Below are 17,511 nucleotides of genomic sequence, written 5' to 3'. Positions count from 1 at the left end.
AGGAGCTGAGTGTCACACTCTAAATATTTTGAAATATATTGATCATATAAATAGTATTTCTTGAAAACTGCACTGAAATTTTTGAATACTTAGGTTTTTGAGAGATACTACCTTGAGAGAATATCTACTTATTTCTTATTAGACAAAATTAAGACTGGTTCTCAGGTGTGGATTAACATTGGATGATTTTATAGATTTCAATCTATTTTCATAGATTTCATAGAAAAATATGTTTATAAAATTTTTCATTTCAATATGAATTTGTAAGCGTATGGTAAGTGACATAGTGTGCTTGAAAGAGAACTGAAATAAGAATCAATGAGAAGTGTCCAATCCATGCTTTCCATCTTACCTTTTGTGATACATACAACTTTTAAGATAAACTAGTCCTTGGGGGCTCATCAACAATTAATTTTTCCACATGTAAATAAAAAATAGTATTTGTTATTGCAACACTATACATACATACACACACAAACAAATATAAACATACACATATACAACTACCTCTAGTTACCTTCCTATAACATGTGAGTAAAATATTTTTATCCCTTTTAAGTTTAGATAACACTTAAGATAAATCCATTTCCTGGGGAACTACAGCATATACGGTTTTTAATGTTTGTGTTTACAATTCCTGCTGATTTTCCTGATTGAGTTGCTTGCTGTTATTTAGCATTTGCTGAAACGAATAGGCAGGGAGTCAGCTCAGAAGATAACATTACATATGACTCACTGTCTAATGATACAGACAGTGCTAGTCTACTTACATCTATATATATATACAATCTATACAAAGGTAAAAAGTTGGAATATAAAGGTATACAATCTAAAACAATGGTAAATAAATTGGGAGAAATGGAAACAATTTGAACGTAGGAGATAGTGGTAAAGTTGCAGCTCAGAATACTGAAAAGCGATTTCTGTAGTATCTCCACAATTAAATAATGCACAATGATGAAAACATACTTTCTCCTATTTTTTTTTTGCCATTCCATGTTGCATTTATACAAAGATTGCAAGGGGAACCACAAGCCTGTACATTCCTAGTGACTAGAATTCTCTTTAAGTCTTAGTTTCTTTAGCATGTCACTGCATTTCCTTAGCATTTGTTTTATGGTAAATACAAATTGAATTAATACTGAGTTAATAAAGTGAAATGAGTTGAATATATTTTGAATTAATAAGGCAATTAAAAGGCAAAAATGGTAATGACTTGGAGACTTTCTAGCAGGGATGGCAGAAAACTGGGACCTCCATAACACAGAGAAATAAAAAGGATAAGGATATACTTCACCAAGTCCAGTCAAAGAGCTCTATAACTACAAGTCAAATTATTAGCATTAAACTGAATTTAGCAGGTGGGCCTAAGGCTATTTCATTTTGAAATGGCAGTTGGATATCTATTTACTTTTAAGATACAAGAAACTTAAAAACGTGTACACAATTGTAGGAAATATTAGAGTATTGGTATGCATTAGAGTTGAAACTAATTGCCAAGATAATTGTTGGACATCTGTAGAACCTAAAATTGTCACCTGAATCCAGTAAGCAATAATACTTTCTCTTATTAATGCCTATGTTCAGGGCAGCCCCAGTGGCGCAGCGGTTTGGCGCCGCCTGCAGCCTGGGGTGTGATCCTGGAGACCCGGAATCGAGTCCCACATCGGGCTCCCTGCATGGAGCCTGCTTCTCCCTCTGTCTGTGTCTCTGCCCCTATCTCTCTGTGTCTATGAATAAATAAAGTCTTAAAAAAAAAACCTATGTTCATAAAGTTTATCTTTGAAGGCTGAAAATAATATCTATTACATAGAGTCTAAATCTTTAAGGTATCTCAGTAAAGCCCTTTATCCTGTAAGATTCATTTGAATTTTAATTAATATTAGGATTGCTTGTCTCCCTTACCAGTATGCCATGTTTATGATCTTGAGAAGTAATATTGAATGCATTAATCGAATAGTACCTTTGGCCATTAAAGGTTCTGCAAAACGACAATTAATCCACTATATGCCACATACTGTGCTCTGAAACCTACAGCATTCTTCTAGACTGCATAACCTGAAGGAATCCTTGAAAGTCACTTTATCTTTAAGATTAAAGGAAAATGTTAGTAGTGAATTCTGTACTTTCATCCTTAGGCCCATTGCAAGCTACTAGCAAAGGCAATTTTCTTTCTTTTTTTTTTTTTAAGATTTTATTTATTTATTCATGAGAGACACAGCAAGAGAGAGGCAGAGACATAGGCAGAGAGAGAAGCAGGCTCCATGCAGGGAGCCCAATGTGGGACCTTGATCCCGGGACTCCAGGATCATGCACTAGGCTAAAGGCAGGTGCTCAACCACTGAGCCACCCAGGAGTCCTGCAAAGGCAATTTTCATAGTAGATTTTATAGTGTGAGGAGAAGGGAGACTTTGTTTTTCTGTAGTATATATTATTAAAACTTTGGCAGATTGTTAAAACCATGTATTTAACAAACTACTTAAACATTGTGGTAGCTGCCAAGGTAGTGATTTTGCTTCTTTGTATTATTGATAAAAAAGGGAAATTTTTCTCTAACTTCCAAATAGAATTAGGGCCCTAACTTTGACAGTAACTTTGGAGAGACCATATTGTGTATTGAGATTTACACTTTTTTATATAATGAGAAAAAAAGTGAGATACAAAGAATTAGAGAAGTTGGCAAGTATTTTACAGTAGAGCACCAACTAGAATCTGAGTAATTAGACTCCTGTCCATCTGTTCTTAAGTCAATCACTGCCACCAGGTTGTGATGTATGGGATGTTTGGGAGAAGACGGAATGATTATCTTCCATGTTCCTAGGTCCAGGATTGTTTGTGAAAAGGTAGTTGCTGTTTTGCTGGCCTGGTGTAATAAGAGCCATTTACCTGAAAAATATTGTTTCCCTCGTTAGCAAATAAATTTGAATCTTATGACATATGTTCTGTGGGTATATCCTTGGCATGCATACATTATTTAGATATTGAGTGCTAAAAACATGAAAAACACAAGATTACTTCTCACTGTTACTATAAATATGATGAAACAGTAATGTAAATAATATAAAAATCATAATATGTAACACATCTTAAGGATTTCATTGCTCAAAAATCAGTCTTCTCAGTGAGGTGTTATTTAGGTTAACAATGGCATTAACTTTTTTTTTTTCCTGACAACATACAAGCTGATAAGTAGAAAGATTGCAGGAGGTATTTTGGGCCACTAAGAAGTTATTCTGCAGTTCAGTATATGATACCACAGTCCACTGAGTGTATAGGCCACTCAGAGATAATGGGAAGCTTATTGCTTATTAAAGTATATTGCCATTTACTTTGACCCTTGACAAATTCTATTCTTCAAGGTTTTTCCTCTGCCTTTCTTTCCCCCTCTTGACAGGTAATGATTTCAAAAGATCTATTAGATATTATATGCATAATGAAAGTGCAAAGCTTGCTGTCAGGTACAATAGACTGCAATTTTTATTTGAGGCCTCAAAGTTATACTGTGTCACAGGTATCTGGAAGGTCAATGAGGACTGTGCCTTTTTCCTATCTCACTTTTTGGCAGACATTGGCAAAGTTCCTTGGTTAATGCACAATAGTTTTCCTTTCTTCCCCTTTTATCTAGATGGACAGTTTGCTCTTCCATAAGGAGAAGGTCAATGATTTTCTCTGTTCTAGTTTCCTTCCTAATCATTGTTATGTACTTTGTAAGTTTGCAGTAATATAGAATAATAAAAATTGGCTCATTAATGTATTCTTATAGACATTATATTGTCTAAAGAGAACTATTTATCTAAAGACAAATTCTCAATAGCAACTTTAAAACATCAGCCATAATTCTTCCACTATTTCCGTTTGTGTATATTTTCTTCCACATGCGTAATACTTTTTTTACATAATGACTATCATAGTATATATTACATATTATAGATCTCTTTTTAATTTAGAATTTTGGTCATAATAATTATGAATAATAGTTCTAGTTAGTCTTTTAATGGCTTTCAATAACTTTGTCATTTCAATATACACTCTATTTAATGTGTCCTCAAAGTTTGGACTTTTTTTTTTAGTATTACTAACAATGATGCAATAAATGTTTTCATGTATATTGTTTGAAATTCTATAAAATTATTTCCTTAGGGTAAAAGTCTTAGAATCAGAATGACATAGACAAGGCATGTATGTTATAAAACTTTTTCTGTAAATTCCAATAATAATTTCCAAAGAGTCTGCACAAAATTATAATGCCACCAGCTTTGAATAAAGATGCCATAACAACTATGACAGCCATTCAGTATGATCATTTGTTTGGTTTGTTATAAAATTATTGCTCACTATTCCAGGTGCTCTTTGGAAATTCTTTGATAACTTACAAGAATATTGGCATAAGTTTTACTCTACTAATTTTTTTCTTTTTATAAAAATTCCCCATAACCTTTCATATACTAATATTGAAATCTTTATTTTTTCTGATAAATGTTAGAACTATTACATTTCTTAATAATTATCTTATTTTTTATAAGACCAAAGTTTGAAAATTTTATATGTGTAATTTTAATTTTGTCTTTTTTTTTTTTGGTGATTTTTTTCTGTGATTTAAAAGGTAGAAAATTCATGACTGCTCTATTTGGGTAACAAATATTTCTTATCTCTTATGAGTGTTTTTATATAAATCTACAAGTGTTTGATTTTTTTAAAAGATTTATTTACTTATGAGAGAGAGAGAGAGGCAGAGACACAGGCAAAAGGAGAAGCAAGCTCCACACAGGGAGCCCAATGTGGGACTTGATCCCAGGACCCCAGGATCGTGCCCTGGGCCAAAGGCAGGTGCTAAACCGCTAAACCTGAGCCACCCAGGGATCCCTACAAGTGTTTGATTTTATGTAAACTTTATCATGGTGCATGGTGTTATGAACGTAATCTATCTTACCTATGTTTGCCACTTCTAAAGTTATTATTCAGTTTTTCTAAGGTTGTTTTCCACTATTTAAGTTGTGCTTTGAACTTATAGTTCTGCAGTTCTCATTATATATGAATAAACATATGTCCTGGAAATTGATTTTTTGCAGATATCTCCATCAGGTAAAATTTCGAGAACCATTGCTAAGAAGTTGGTTATTTTTATCAAACTTTTTTTTCTTGAATTTTATAATGAGATAAGTTTAGGGAAATAAATCATGGACATTTTAAGAAATGGTACATAGTTTAGAGCAAAAAGAGTTTATTAAATACCTAATTTCATATATTGTGTTTTTGTCTAAGATCCTATTTTATTTCTTTTTATTATAGCTTTTACAAGTTAAAACTTAGATGAAATCCTTCCTTTTATTTATTTATTTTTTTGTGTGTAAAATTTTCTCCTTGCATGTCTATTAGTTTGGGCTATATGCATTTTTATTCAAGTTTATTACTATTGTTTAAGCATCATATTTTGAGGCTTTATTGTTAGTCACAAGTTATAGGGATTTTTTTAATACTCTTAGCAAGTTTTCATACATTGTTTTTGCTGATTTTATTCATTAGTAAGTTTAAATCAATCATTATATATTTATTACTCTTGGATTGTACTTTTATTTGCTTTTATTTTTATTTATTCTTTTAGATTTAATTTATTTATTCGTTAGAGACAGAGAGAGAGAGAGAGAGAGAGAGAGAGAGGCAGAGACATAAGCAGAGGGAGAAGCAGGCTCCATGTAGGGAGCCCAATGTAGGACCTGATCCTGGGACTCCAGAATCATGCCCTGGGCCGAAAGCAGACACTCAAATGCTGAGCCACCAAGGCATCCCCCTTTTATTTGCTTTGAAATAAAATTATTTGGAAACTCTTCAAATGTTTTTGAATAATTCACATATTATATTGTTTTCTTTCAAATCTTATAAGATTTTGAATGTAAATATCAAGAGAGCATTATTTGTGATTAATAGTAATCAAAATTTTTTCATGCATTATCCCTGATAATTACTTATTGAATCAGAATTACATTCCTCCTTTATTTTAATTTTTTTTAGTTTTAAATTATTAATAGCTTGAAACCTCTTACTCTATTTTCCATTTCAACTATCTATCACAAAATTAAAAACTAGGATCATGATTTAGAGTTGGGTTATGGCTCTGTTTGGACCTTGTATTCTCTAATGTATATCTCAATTGCTAGGTTGCAAATCTGGGAATAGAGATTCAGTCAGCTGTTGTAATTATTTCAGTATCTCTATTTCAATATCCCATTCTACATATATAACTTATATATGTAAATTGACATACATTTTATATGTGAACATAAAAATTGAGTACTGAAAAATGTTTATCTACATGTAACTAGTACCCTAATAAGGATACAGAACATTTCCATTCACTCCAGAAATTTCCGCCATTCACTTTCCATTTCATTTCCATCTCCAAGATGTTGATTGCTATCAACATGGCTATTTTTTGCCTACTGCAGAGTCATATAATTTGATAATGTGTGCATTTCTCTGTGTGACTTTCCTTTGTTCAACAAAGTACAGTGAGGTTTATTTTGGATGTAGCAATAGTTTGTTTACATTTGTTGCTATGTTGCCATTTCATTGTTCAGGATATTAGGATTGTTACCAGTTTGGGCCTATTTTGAATGAAGTTACTATGAACATTTTTAAGGATTTTGCTGTTTGTTTGTCTGCTTGTTTATTTATTTAAGAATAAGAGAGACAGAGAGTATGAGCAGGGTGATGGGCAGAGGGAAAAGCAGACTCTCTGCTGAGGACTCTGGGATCATGACCTGAGCTGAGGGCAGACACTTAACTGATTGAGCCACCCAAGCAGCCCTAGTATGAACAGTTTTTAGCACAGTTTTTTTTTTTTTTTTTTTTGTGGGCATATACTCTCATTGTCTTGGGTAAAAATCTAGAAGTAAAATTGCTGGATCAGAGGATAGATATATCTTTAACATCCTAAGTTGTACCACTTTATAGTTCTTGCTGCAATGTATGGGAATTCCAATTGCTCTATATCTTAATGGGCACTTGAAAGTATGTTATTCTTGATATCTGTTATAGATGCTAATGAAGTTTATTCCTTTCTTGACCAAGTTTGGTACATTTTACCAAAGAAAATAGGCAAAATAAATCTCTCTTTTCTACTAACTAACCTATCTAATTTTTTCTGTTCCTTTTTGTAACATTAAAAAGTAGTGTAATACTTACAGAAAAGCACAAAACCATAATTGTGCAAAAACAATTGTCATGAAGTGAAACCCATGTAAATAATACTATAAAAGCCCCTTCTTGCTATACTTAATTCATTATATCCTTTCTTCTTTTCTAAAAACAACTACTATCCCAACTTAGAATTCTGTTATTTAGTTTTGATTGACTTATAACTTGAATGTTATGAAAAAGATCGTCTTTTGTGTTTGAATTATTTCATCCAACAAAAGATATGGGAGGATTATCCATGTTATTGTGTATGGCTATACTTCAATAATTTTAATTTACTTAATTGTATCCTTCTTTATCTGTTCTACTGCTAATGAACACTTGGGTGGCTGTTATTAAGCATAAAACTTCCAGGGAAACCTAGGTGGCTCAGTAGGATAAGTAGTTGACTCTTGATTTCAGCTTAGGTCATGATCTCAGGGTCCTGGGATCAAGCCCCACATCAGGCTCTACATCCGGGGCGCAGTCTGCTGAGGATTCTCTCTCCCTCTGCTCCTCTCCCCACTCATACTCTCTCTCTCTCAAATAGATAAATAAATCTTTTTTTTTTTTAAAGGAATAAAACTTCGATGAATGGTCTTAGAGATGTCACTTGGTGCATTTCTATTGCATATACACCTGGGAATAAGATTGATGGGGCAGAAAGTCAGCATAATAATAACGGTTTTAAAAATGGTTTAACAACCTATTAGCAGTGCTTGAAGAATCCTATTGCTACACACTGTTTTCAACCTGTTATATTTTTAGTCATTTTCGCTTTAGCCATCTCAATGAGGGAATTCACATGTCCTGATTACTAAAGAGTTTAGTTTCTTTTTCCAAGTTTTATGAGATTATGGATGTCTTTTTTCTGTTTAATTCTATTGTACATTTTTATATTTAGTTTTCAGTATTTTTTAAATAAATTCATGAGTTCTTTTATATTATTCTGAATATATTCACTTTGTTATATGTGTCGTAAATCTTTTCTTCCCTTGAATGGATTACTTTTGCAGTTTATCAGTTGATTTGATTCGTTTATCATTTCTTTCTTTTATAGTTATTGCTTTTGTATTCAATTTAGGAAATCTTTTCCTTATCTAAAGTCATAAACACAGTCTCCGTATGGCCTTCTAAAAGCTTTATTAAAATGAACTTCAAAAAAAAAAAGAAAAAAATAAAAAAAATAAAAAAATAAAAAAAAAATAAAATGAACTTCAGAATTAGATATAAAGTTCAGGGATTGATGGATGTGTGAAATCTGAAGCTGGAAATTAGTATCCTTTCTCTACATTGATGTTTTACTTACCAGGCACCCATATTTTATGGAAATGATTGTCCTTTATCCATTAAGTATAAAGCAAGTCTCTGTATGCATGTGGGTCTATTTTGGGCCCTCTATTCTGTTACTTTTATTTTGCAGTTAAATTTTGGGTCAATACCACAATATCTTAATTTCTATAGCTTTTATATTAAGCTTGATATTTGGTAGAGAAAACTTCTTACTTTGTTCTTAGTATTAGCATTACTTGGCTTGTTCCACTGCCATATAAATTTTAGAATTACATTAATTTCTGCACTCCCACCTCACAAAACAAAATACTTGGTAATTTAAAAATTTTTATTATGATATAATTGAAACTATATCACATTTTTGGAAAATTTACATATTTACAGTATTAATCTTATTACATAGTATTTTAAAATTTTATTTTCTTATGTTTTCTATTTAGAAATGAAATTGCTTTTCATGTAGTATCTAACAACTTTGCTCAAATTACTTATGGATTCTAAAATTTATCAAATGTTTGTAGACAGTCTTGTGATCTGATATTTTATTTTTTATCATGTTTATTATATTATCTAGAAGCTCCCCTACCCATTCAATTGAAGTGATGTTATCAGGCATGTTTGTCTTGAAATCAGTGTTGGAGGTAAAATGTTCAGTATTCCACCATTAACCATAATTTAATAAATTTAATTAATAAATATACATTCTTTTCATTTATTCTTATATCAGTTTTAGTCTGTTATCTTTGGAGTTTGTACATTTTATCTATATTTTTAAATTTAACAAATAAAATCACTTATAGTGTAATCGTATTTTCAATGTCCATTGAAACTATAGTTATGTATCTTTTTATACATCTTTTTATCTTCATATTTATGAATTTTTTTGGATTCTCCTCCTCTCCTTCTCTTCCATTTTAATTGATCAAGCTTGGCAGCCTTTACCAATTTTACTTTTTAAAAAATCTTTGATTTTTTTGAGACTATTTAACTTTGAGTAAGAGAGAGCAAGCATGAGTGAAGTGGGGAGAGGAGCAGAGGGAGAAAAAGAGAAACTTAAGACTCCATATCCAGTGCAGAGTCCAGTGCAGGGCTTGAACTCATGACCCCGAGATCATGACTTGAGCCAAAATCAGGAGTCAGGGGCTTAACTAACTATGCCACCCAGGTGTTTCAATTGAGTCTTTTTATTAAATATTTATTTTATTAAATTTTTAATTTATTTTCTTTTTACTTTTTTAAACTTTGGCTTAAATTTGCTGTGTTTCTTTTAATTTCTTGAGATGATTCCTAGAAAACTGCTTTTAAGCATATCTTACACTAGACATGAAGCTAAGGCTATAAATTTCCCTCTATACACAGCTTAAGCTGCATTCTACAATTTGTATATATTATATTTTTTTATCTTCAAGTATTTTCTAATTTCCTTAGTGATTTCTAACTTAATAATATGAGGCACATTTATTCTTAATTTCCAAATACTTGGGTGTTTTCTGCTTGATATTTTTTGTTCTTAGTATCTATTGTAATTCCAAAGTTTAAAACTTTGAGATTTCTTTTTTAAAGCTCATGTATGCTGAAAGTTGGTAAATGTTCCATGTGCATTTGAAAATAATGTATATGCTAAATCTATTAGGGTATTGTTTTATGTATTTTGATTAGGTCATTCTGTTAATCTTATTATTAAAATAGACTTATCCTTCATGATGTTTGATTTCTTTTTGTCCTATCAGTTACTGAGAAAGTTTGTCAAAATATTTTTAAGAATTGTCTGTTTTTACTTTCATTTCTCTAAGCTTTTGCTTTATCATTTTTAATTTTTTTTTAATTTTTATTTATTTATGATAGTCACAGAGAGAGAGAGAGAGAGAGGCAGAGACACAGGCAGAGGGAGAAGCAGGCTCCATGCACCAGGAGCCTGATGTGGGACTTGATCCTGGGTCTCCAGGATCATGCCCTGGGCCAAAGGCAGGTGCCAAACCACTGCGCCACCCAGGGATCCCTGCTTTATCATTTTTAGACAATATTATTAGGTGTATGTAAATTTAGAATTTGTTCAACTCATGTTGATTGTTAAACAACTTTATCTCTACTTATGCTTTTTGCTGTAGTCCATTTTTGTTTGATGGTAATACAGCTATATGAACTTTTAGTCAAAGCACTCATTAAACTTTTTCCATTGCTTTTCTTTCAAATGACTTATATACCTGTATTCAAGATCCTTTGCAAGCAGCATGTAGTTGGCTTTTATTCAGTTGAATAATGATTGTCTTTTTACTAGAGCATTTATTGAAATATAATTTAATTACTATTTAAATTTATCATAATGTTGCTTACTTTTAATTGCTTCCTTCTGTCTCCCTTTTCTTTTTTCCTTTCTTTTTGATTATTTATTATTCTACACTACCTCTCTGTAAGTTTGGGCATTGTAGACCCTTACTATTCCTTTCAGTTATGCTAGAAACTGAGACCTGCAAACTTGATTTCTCAAGACTTTTATAATGTTATATTTTTATCTTTTTCCCTCCAAATGCAGAGGTCTTAAACTTCATTAACACCACTTAACCTCTTTCTACCTATGTGCTATCATTGACAATTTCAGTTTTATGAATATTTTAAACCAGCAAGAAATATATTTATTTTTAAAATTCATATTTATTTTTATTTAGTGACTTTTTAAAAGCATTTCTGTTGCTTTCATTACATTCTCAGTCTTTGATCTTATTTACAAGGTTTTATTTCTTCTAAGCAGTTCCCTTTTACTATCTCCATGGGTGAAGATCTGTTGGAGGCAAACTCTGCTAAATTAATACATTTCCTTCCCAAAACCAAGGTTTCCAAAACCAGTGGTCAGTCTAAATGTTGCTCCATTGGAGGTGATCAGGTTTTTTTTTTTCCATCTGATTAAAAAAATTGCCTTTTTATTTTCTGCTTTTATGTGCTCAGTCATTATTGCTCAAAACTGTTTCTCGCCTCTTATTTTTTCTGTCTGAGATTCCAATTAAAAATTTGGTTGGCTTTATTTTCCTATTCAATGAGTCAATAAACATTTTCTATAAGGGGCCAGGGAATATATATTTTAGGCTTTGTGGGCTAAATATGGTATCTGTTACAAAAATAGGCCACAGGTCAGATTTGGCTTGAGGGCTAAATTTGCCAACTTTCCAGCCTCTGATGCATACTGTTATTTCTTACTCTGAATTGCTATTCTTTCATAGATCATTCCTTTTTTTTTTTTTTTCATAGATCATTCCTTTGGTGTTATATCTAAGACACAATTGCCATATCCAAGGTCACCTAGGTTTTCTTCTATGTTACATTCTAGGAATTTTAGAGTTTTGCATTTTACATTTAGGTCTGATTCATTTTGAGATTTTTTTTTTTTTTGAGTAATATAAGATCTGTCTAGATTTTTCCTTCCTTCCTTCCTTCCTTCCTTCCTTCCTTCCTTCCTTCCTTCCTTCTTTCTTTCTTTCTTTTCTCCTTTTCTTTTCCTCCCTCTTTTCTTTCTTTCTTTCTTTCTTTCTTTCTTTCTTTCTTTCTTTCTTTCTTTCTTTCTTTCTTTCTTTTCTTCTTTTCTATTTCTTTCTTTCTTCTTTTTCTCATATGGATGTCCATTTGTTCCAGCACCATTCATTGAAAAGACAGTCTTTGCTCCACTGTCTTCTCTTTGTCCCCTTGACAAAGATTGGTAGACTATATTTATGTGGGTCTACTTCTAGGAGCCCTATTCTATTCCACTGATTTAGTTATTCAACAATATTACACTGTCTTGACTATTTTAGTTTTATAGTGAGTGTTGAGGTTGGGTAGCATCAATCTTCCAACTTTGTTTTTTTTCTTCCAATATTACGTTGGCCCAATTTCTAAAATTTATGTAATACGTGTGCCTGGGTGGCTCAATTGGTTAAGTGTCTGCCTTTGGTTGAGGTTATGATCTTGGTCCTGGGATCAAGCCCCACATCAGGCTCCCTGATCAATGGGGAGCCTGCTTCTATCTTTGCACCTTCTTGTGCTCTCTCTCTCTCTCTCTTTCTCTCTCAAATAATCATTTATTAAATAATAAATTAAAAATATAATAATAAATAAAAAAATAAATGTATGTAATAAAAATGTTTATCAAATGTTCAAGCTCTTCATTTTCTAGAAACTAATATCTATTTTATCTTATTTGAATGTTATAAGAATTTTATGAAGTAGATGTTAAAATCTCTCAAAGACTATGGTATTAATATTAATAATTCATAGGGGTCAAGAAAGCAGAAGTTATAGTAAGCAGGAAAGCTGAGATTTCTAATCTAAGTCATCCGACCCTGATCCCATACTTCTAGGTTCCTTTCTTCTTCTTTTTTGCCTTTCTTTCTTTTCCTTCCTCCCTTCCTTCTTTCCCTACCTCTTTTTCTTCCTCATTCAATTAGCTATAGACCTTGGAGGGCATCTGTGAAAAAAATTCTATTCATCCCTTTTACAGATTATGGCCAAGTGTGTGTAGTAGTGGTGGAGAGGTGATAGCGGTGGTGGTAGGGGTTAGAGGGTAGGTTTAAACAGGAATAAAATAAAAGAATAAATCAGAAAACTATATAATATATTGGTTGGTGGTAAGTTCTCTGGAGAAAAATAAATCAAGTGAAGACCAAAATAAATGACAATATGACATACTGGATGCTATATGACATACTGGGATGACAGTTGCAGTTTTAAATATGTCATCAGAGAATGTGTCATTTGAGCAAAGATTAAGGAGGAAAGGAGCTGAAGAGTCTTAGTCATACCTGAAGAAAAAATGTAGGCAGAGAAAGAGTGAAAATATCCTAAGGTAGTAGCACACTTAGATTGTTTGGGAAATACGATAAAATGCTAGTGTAACTGGAACAAGCTTCCTACATTCATGGAACAACATGAATGAAGATGAGAATAGCAGGAATGAAATCACGATAATAATAAGGTGGTAGACATTGTACAGTATTTTTCAGGCTTAGAGCCTCAAGATGGTTCTTAATGGATCATTTTTGTCTACTGAGAATCATTCAAGCTTCTTATGAGCCTTAGTCCCAATTTCAGTAATATTCCTTGTTTCTGTTTATTCTCCCAGAGTTTCTTAAAAGCACATTCTACTTTTCTCATATAACTGACAAATCTCACACTGCTAGCCTAAGATTTACTCTATTTGGTTACACTGTAGTCCCTATGTAATTTAACTATGATTGTATTAATACATTAATTTGTTAATATCAGTCTGTCATTTTATTGAATGATTAGAATAAAAAATATTGGTCAATCTCAAATATTGACATTTAAGCCTAATACTTGCATTTCTAATATGATTGAATCAATGGAAGGAACTCCATTTACCTATGTAAAACAGTAGAGACCAGGCTAGAAACAAAATTATCAGGAGTTGATATGCATATGTGTATTCCCAAGTAGAAAGCTGCTAATTGAACAGCTCTATCATAAATAGTGAACAAAAATCCATGAAGACAGACTTCAGCTTCTAATTAGAATGTGGATAGTTGCAAGAGATGTCACTCTCGCCTGAACAAAACCATCTGGGTAACTACAGAAATTATAGTTGTTGTTGTTTTGCTTTAACCCATTTGAGAGATGAAAATGAAAAGAAATGGTAATTAACTAAATTCTAAGTAAGGAGACCTTTATTGGAGCACAGGGATGCATGATTACTTTTCATACCTGGTGGAGTCCTATAAAAAGTGGAAATATACCATATCCTAGGGTAATGAGAAACTAGCTTAGAAACTTTTAGCTTGAGGAGCCCAAGTTGCAGCCTGAGTCTGTATATTCCTGTTTATTCTTTCCCATGAGTTGTCATATAGCATAATGCAGTATTATGCTGAAGATTGGGAGAGGAAAGGGAAATTTGAGTGATATTTCTCTGGGGCATGAGGGCACTTAGCAAAAGTGAGGTAAGACCTTTCAAATGCTGAGACAGAGCAGGAGAGATGAATGAAGTTCTCCAGGGCATTGCAAGCCTTGTAGAGAGTAAGGCAGCTATCATCCAAAAGTTCATATAGCTGGAGTAAGCCTGGGAAGCAAAAAATTCTCATGCCCTACAAAAAAAGGTGATTGCTAGGCATTAGGGCAATTTGAAAAGCTGGCCAGTAAGTTATAAAACAAAAGAGATTGCTTGAATCTCATCATTGCTCAGTTTTCAATTTCTGCTGAAGGCAAAAAAGTCTCATGCTTCTCTCAAATCATCTTAAACCGGTGATAATCCGAACTGAATAAAGTTGCAACAAAGCCCAGACCCAGCTGAACTCAGGTCATATGGACTCAGGATCCTAAATCTAGTGGCCTTTTCCTGGAGGTAAACATTATGAGTCTTTACTGCTCTTATCATGTTGAAAAGTTGAAAAGTTATAAGCTACCTAGGCATTTGGGATTTTGTGAAAGTAAATCTATCAGTTTGAGGGCCTTTGAATATTAGAATATTCCATTCTTTGTCACTTAAGTGCAGGGTGAAAGAGGAATATAAGACTGCATAGGCTCAAGGAGAAATGGCTTTGAGAGAAAAATGTTGAGATTTAATTGTGTTTGATTGACATCTGTTGTAGAATTTTTGAAGATGAAAAATGTAACTGTACAAGTTCAGTTAGCTACTGCTGCCTAGCAAACAGCACCAAAACTGAATAGCTTAAAACAAAACCCCCCAAAAAACCAGTTCATTGGTTAGCTTACAAATATATGTGTTGGCTCACTTCAAGGGTTCTTCTGGACTCTCTGGGACTTCTCAGTTATATGAGTTCAGTTGCAGGTTTACCAAAGAGGCTTCTGTTGTTGAGGGTTGACTGAATTTTGCTTGGAATGACAAGCTGGGGACTGGAGAATGATTTACATGGCTCTCTTCTCATCCATCAGGCTTGCGTGTACGTATTTTATGGTGCCTGGGCAGGACTCTGAAAGAGCTAAAAAAGGCAAGGCTGCCTGAGGCTAGAAAATGTCAGTTGCACTATTTTCTATTGGATAAAACAAGTCACAAGACAAGGCTGGATTAAATGGTTAAGGGAAATGGATCCCACCTCTCGATGGGAGTTACTGTAAAATAACATTGCAGTGAGCTGGGGAGATGATTTGGTGGCAATAGAACCATTATATTTTGATAATCCAGGAAAAAGAAAAAGAATTCCTGAACTGAGGAAGCAACACAGTTAAGGGAAAAAGAGGACAGCATGTTTTTTATATGTGGAATATGTGTAGAGTACATGTACCTGCAACATATTTCTTCTTAAACTGTTCCATGTCTATTCCTTTTTTTAAGTTGTGAATATCATACAATGCATTGATGCTACTAAAAATTATATTTAGAAATACATGTATTTTCTGGCTAAGTACCATTGGGCATTCTATAGAGAGAATTTGTAGTTAGATGTCAGCAACACACAACTTTATGAATTTTTCTCAGAACCCTGTGCTATTATTGAACAGAAAAAAAAAAAAAAGCTTCTGCTTCCAAAAGAATGCTCTGTCACAGAGTAAACTATGACATCCCATTGTTTTAATAATATATAGCTCAGAAAATTAAAGTGTATTGTCTGAAAAGCTCCAATACTGGACATTATTTGGCTACATTTGGAGCCAAAATTTTCTTTATCTATGTATATATTATCAATGATAAATAGATTGCCATTTTAAGTGTTATATTACTTATTTTTTTCTGCCAGAACATCTATAATCTATATTTTTACAGTTATCATTGGGTAAAATGTAAACAAATTAGAAATTTGACTTCATATAAGAAAGTCAAGAAGTGACACAGGAACTCTGGAATCTGACTTTATTGATAATATGGCAATAAAGACAAACATGTTAGAAAACAAGGAAATACCTGTGCTAACACTTCAAATGTGATGAAGTGAGAGAATTGTCACTAGAACATCACACAAAAATCATGTGCCAAATGAAATTTTTCTTATCAATTTATGAATAAGGAAATGCTTATTCTGAAGCAAAATCTTGTACTTCCTCTCTTAACAAGCAACCTTAAGAAATACTGAATCTTCAAAATATTCAGTATTGAATGTTGAATCTTGAACTATGCATGTAATTTTACACGGTTTTGAATTGAGACTCCCTCATTTTAACATGACTGATATGGAATGACCTATGTCATTTCTATTCCTTTTTTTTTAAGTCCATTATAATTGACATACAGTGTCACATTTATTTCAGGTGTACAATGTAGTGGGTCACCAATTCTATACACTGCTCAGCACTCTTCATGCTAAATGTATTCTTAAACCCCATTCACTTACCTTACCCATTTCCTCACCTCTCCTTGGTAACCATCTGTTTGTTCTCTATGGTTAGAGACATTAAATCTGTAGCTTTTACTTTGAGTAATATGGATATTTTATTTTACTTTTTATTTGTATTTTATTCTTTTTTTAAATTTTTTTTTAATTTTTTATTTATTTATGATAGTCACAGAGAGAGAGAGAGAGGCAGAGACACAGGCGGAGGGAGAAGCAGGCTCCATGCACCGGGAGCCTGATGTGGGATTCGATCCCGGGTCTCCAGGATCGTGCCCTGGGCCAAAGGCAGGCGCCAAACCGCTGCGCCACCCAGGGATCCCTGTATTTTATTCTTAAATGAGGTCATCAGTGCATGTTTCACTGGTTTGCAATTTTTTTTCTTTTTCTTTTTAATACTCACCACCCATTTGATCCATCCACTTTCCACCTCTTCTCCAGCACTCTCAATTTGTTCTCTATAGTTGAGTCTATTTATGGTTAGACTCTCTTTTTCCCCTTATATTCATCTATTTCACTTCTTAAATTCTATATATGATTGAAACCATATGGTATTTGTCTTTCTCTGACTTATTACCTTTAGCATAATATAGTGTAATCTAGCTCCATCCACATAATAGCAAATGGCAATATTTCATTTCATTTTTTTGACTGAGTAATATTCCATTGTATATTTATACCACAACTAATCCATTCATCAGTGGCTGGACATTTAGGCTTTTCCCCTATTTTGGCTATTGTTGAAAATGCTACTGAAAACATCAGCATGCATGTATCCTTT

Source organism: Vulpes lagopus, chromosome 7, assembly GCF_018345385.1.
Source record: "Vulpes lagopus strain Blue_001 chromosome 7, ASM1834538v1, whole genome shotgun sequence".
In the NCBI taxonomy this organism is placed as follows: Eukaryota; Metazoa; Chordata; class Mammalia; order Carnivora; family Canidae; genus Vulpes; species Vulpes lagopus.
Note: the sequence above shows the minus strand (reverse complement) of the source record.